General features: G+C 44.0%; 1 pseudogene across 1 annotated transcript; it reads left to right on the top strand.

The window, feature by feature from the left end:
* The first annotated feature begins 443 nt into the window (after positions 1-443).
* On the top strand, positions 444-3,435 carry LOC306665714 (ankyrin repeat and LEM domain-containing protein 2-like; annotated as a pseudogene). The gene has a single exon. The product of its transcript is annotated as an ankyrin repeat and LEM domain-containing protein 2-like (transcript).
* Positions 3,436-4,794: the final 1,359 nt, after the last annotated feature.

Genomic DNA, 4,794 nt, shown 5'->3' with positions numbered 1-4,794 from the left:
GATAGCTACTAAATATTTTTATGACAAAATATTTTTAAAGAAATATAATTAAAATGCCAAGAGATGAGTGGAAATGGGATCATGTAAAATGCTCTATTAAGACTAGAAAATCTGGGAAAATGTAGAAACCAAGTGGGATAGGGAAACAAAGAATAAAAGCAATGGATAGAAAGTAGTTACAAATGTGAACCCAACAATATCAATAATCACTAAAAATGTGAATAATCTGAATAAATAACAGCTAGAAAGTGTCAGAGTAGATTAAAAACAAGACCTAATTTTGCTGTATATACAGAACCAATTTTAAATATAAATACACAGTTAAGTAAAGGAGGTGTAGGAAGATACATCATGCTAGCATGATGGGATCACTTCATTTAATTTCAGACAAAGAAGACTTCAAAGGAAGAAAAATTATCAAAGATATAAAGAAACATTACATAATGATAAATAAATCAATTTCCAAGGAGACACGTAGTAGTGCGTTGGCTGGTGCGACGGCTGGAGAAGCGCTTGTGGCCCCCAGCGCAGGCGATGTGACAATGGATGCTGTGTTGCCTCGGTTAAAACTCCTGAGTCCAGATGACCTCAGAGAAGAAGTCGTCAGAGCTGGATTGAAATGTGGGCCCATTATATTAACCACAGGTTCATTTTTGAAACGAAATTGGCTCAGACTCTACTGGAGAAATGCGGAGTGCTGCCTTCCTCTCTTCCCCACCTCAGGGAGACAGCGGCTGCAGCACTCAGCCAGGACACACTAAGGACTCTGCCCTCTGCTGGAGGAAACCCGACTCCGCAGGCCAGTTTTTCTAAAGACAGAGATTTTGATTACAGTGTGGGCTTGAATCTCTAAGAGGAGGAAGGGGTGGCATCCAAGGCATACCCAGAGTCCCTCAGTGCCTCCCTCAGGATTGACACCCACCAGGTTAGAGTGACACCCTCTAAGGAGACATCCCTGTATTATGGAGTTTGCTCGGTGTACGAGGAATGCACAGTGAGAAATGAAAAGATCCATGTTTATGAAGATAAAAAGGAGGCATTGCAAGCTGTCAAAATGATAAAAAGGGTCCCAATTTAAAGTTTTTCCAACCAGGGAAGATGCTGAGAAATTTGCTAGAGGAATTTGTGACTATTTCTCTTCTCCAAGCAGAGCCTGGTCACCGCTGTCCCTTGTGTGGGCAGCACTCAGCAGTGGTGGGCTGAAAGATGGTCTGTGCTTATCAAGGAGTGAGCCAACAGTTACAACCCCCCCGCACAGGACCTCACTGCCAAGTTGCGGATAACTGTAGAGAAGGGGGAGGAGGACACCTTTTCTGAAATCACCTGGAACACCCTCTGGTATCTGATCGGCTCAGGGAACAACACCACCATTGTGCAGGAAGGGTGTAGGTACAATGTCATGCATGTTGCTGCCAAAGAGAACCAGGCTTCTGTCTTCCAGTTGATGCTGGAGACTCTAGAAAATCCTGAGTTCATGCGGCTTATGTACCCAGACGATGACCAGAGCATGCCGCAGAAGCACAACCATTACATCGTGGACCTGTATCTGAACATCCCAAAGTGGGCTAGGACACACCTTTGCACTTTGCTTGTAAGTCTGGGATGTGGATGTGGTCAATGTAGTTTCTTCACACCCTTTGATTGTGAAAAACACAAGGAATAAATATGGAAAAACGCTTGAAGATGTGATTTGTGTACGAAGCAAAAATAAGCCTGTGGAACTGAAAGAGCAAATCGGAGTGTACCTAAAGGGTCACTACTATGTGCCACTTCTGAGAGCAGAAGATACTTCCTCTCTGGTCATTCGGGAACTGTGGTCCTCAGACCAGATAGTTGAGGCTCACACACCAGCTGCTGTGGAGGTGACCCCAGAGAACCTGTGCTGACCCTGAGAGCCTTTGCAGGGCTCCTGTGTCCATTCAAGGCAGAAGATTTTCGGTGACTCTGGAAAATTCTACCTCCAGAGAAAGCAGGTTTCTTCTACAGTGTCAGGAAATCTAACCCAGAAAGAGGCGTTGAGAGTGGGAAGGGAGCTAGCTCATGAGCTGGGGTAACACTGGGCTGAATACTAGGAATTTCTGGGCTGTTTTGTGAACCTGTCTTCCCAGGAGGACCTGCAGAGACTGGAAGAGTATCTTGCTTAGCAGGAAAAGGGCAGAAACGAGGCCTGTCTTCCAAGACTAAGCCCCAACTTCTGGCAATGGGAAGAAGTACAGGAATTCCATTTCTGTGGGGGCATTTCTAGATGAGGACGATGACATGAGCTTGGAAGAAATTAAAAATGGGCAGAATACAAGTCACAATCAGGGCCAGCCCACAATTAATGCTTCTTGAAACATGGAGCACGGTGGCCTTACCCTGGAGCAGAAGGCAGACCCAGGAGAAGCCTTAGACCCGCACCAACCCCACATGAGCAGGAATGGGCTCTGCAGGATCCCAGGTGTGGAGCGGCCAAAGACCCTAGCAGAGAGAAGGCCCTTCTATCACCTGTCTCCAGTGTGACTCTTGTTTGGTAAAATGAATTTGCAAAATCTAGGAGGTAGACTTTTGAAGACAGCAAATAGAAATGTGCAAACTAAAGATAAGATCCTGGCTTTAGGAAAGGCCACAGTAGGAAGTGACTTGTTGACAAGCCTGCTGCTGCGGTCAGGCTCAGAAATAACCAGGTAAGGACAGAGGGCGAGATGTCCCTGGATCCCAGCAGTGCTGAGCAAGGGACCCAGCAGAGGTGCATATCCCAGTCCCAGCCCACAGTCTTGTCTGCATTTTCCCCCTCCACAAGGGACTGCACCAGGACGGCTCTTCCTTTTTGGAGGGGAGTCATCAAAACTAGATCAGGATATCATAGCAGGTATTGAACATTCAGATGTCGCCCCATGTCTGTATCCAGCTGTGCACAGATGGAAGAGTGCTGTCCTGTGCTACTCATCCTCAGCCAGACAGAGTTGGCCAAGCCCTACACTGAAAGGAAAGTTGAAGCCTCAGCTGGTGGATCTTGGTTGCCCTCACAACTACAGTCCAGTGTGAAGTGCTGCAACTGGCAGCAGCCCTGGGAAACACAGCCATGCTTCCTGCTCCCCTGGCCTGGGTAGCCCCGGCGCTATAGCCCTGCCCACAGGAGCCACCTCTGCAGGGTGGCACACATGGCCCAACTCACAGACCTGTAGGCTTGGCACTTGCTGCAGAGGCTTGGGGTTCCTAGGGTTACTGGTCAAATTTCACAAAGGAGTATATTCTGAATAATTTATTAATCCTCACTTTGAGGGTATAATTTTAGAAATGCAAATGTTCTAAATAAAATTTATATTTCTGGTATATTGGAAGGAGTTAACAAAAGTAAACTCAGATACATGTTTCAGGTAGTAGTCCTAGGTTTGTTATTGAACAAAGGTGCAATGGCCCTTAAACAGCAGGTGACCTTCACTTCTCAAACTAAGCAGGCACTGTGGGTGAGAAGAAGCTGGCCCTGGGGGTGCAGAATGATGGTCAATATGAATGGTCTGTGTGTCTTCCTGGATGAGAGTGAATGAGAAGGTGGGCTGCAGGGAGCCAGCAAGCTTGCCTCTCAGGTACACAGTGGTGTTCAAGACACTGCTGATCATGGTAGTAGGTGAAAGTAGCTTTTTCTTGAAAAAAAAGTCCTAGCCATTGGGATTCATGCAGATAGTCAGAAAACTCACCAGCGGTAACCAAAAGGTGTTCTCACCAACACACGAGCTCTCCCTCTGTTTCCTTTAGTTACCAGAAGAGTAGTGATCATTAATCTGTAAACTGTGCCCTACCTTTGAAATTTGTCCTGAGAATTAAATAAGCATAAATTTTTCTATTACAGATTATACTAGTGAATCCCATGTTTAGAATTCATTTCAATTGGATTTCCTTTTGAAAAGAGCATTACGCTACAGTACAGAAATAAAAATTTGAGTCCATTCCAGTTACTTGTGGTGTTGACTTTAGCCTTTTACCTTGGCACCAGCCTGGGGAGGGTCTGTCCCTAGAGCATGTGGGGAGTTGCCAGTTGCCAAGGTGTCTGAGACAAGACGGCCTTCCAACAGGCTGGTCTCCTCCTGGTATCAGGACAGTGGCTCCCTGTTCTGTGGACATGTCCAGTGTTTGATCCAAAATGAAAACTACTGCTGCTCTTGCCAACCTCAGGGCCTTTTGTAAATCAGTTTTAATTTTCCCGAATTAACTTTTTGAGACTGTACAATAGTATTAAGTAGGTATTCCTTTTCATATGTAAAATTGCTGAATTGAACTGTGTAAAGAAAAAAGTTTATTTCATGTGATAAACATGTTGGTTGGGAAAATTGGAATTAATATTTAGGTCTTAAATTCAGGTTTGTTACATAGGGTGTGTTTATTTGTCATGCCACAGAAGAGCTCTGAGCACAGGACAGAAATGGCACAGTCTCAACAGTGGCATTTTAAACAGGCATCTTTGTTCTCAAAAAAATCAAAACATGGATGTTACACTCACAGTGATGATCTGTTTTCTCTAAAGTCTTATCTTATTGTTCTATATATTGTTGTAAATATGCAAATTGAAATTAAAATAGCTTTTTCTGTAAAAATATAAGACATATAGTATTTAATATGTATGCAAGTAACAATGCCTTCTCAAAATATGAGACAAAACTGATAGAACTTCAAAGAGAAGTATGTGAAACCATTATTATAATCAAAGGGTTATATTCCTCTGTTTTAGTAACTACAATCGAGTAGGTAAAGAATCAATAAGGATATAGTTGGACTAAACAGCACCAATCAATTGAATCTAATGGACATTTATAT

Source organism: Sciurus vulgaris, assembly GCF_902686455.1.
Source record: "Sciurus vulgaris genome assembly, chromosome: 7".
In the NCBI taxonomy this organism is placed as follows: domain Eukaryota; kingdom Metazoa; phylum Chordata; class Mammalia; order Rodentia; family Sciuridae; genus Sciurus; species Sciurus vulgaris.
This window is presented reverse-complemented; position numbering and strand designations above follow the sequence as displayed.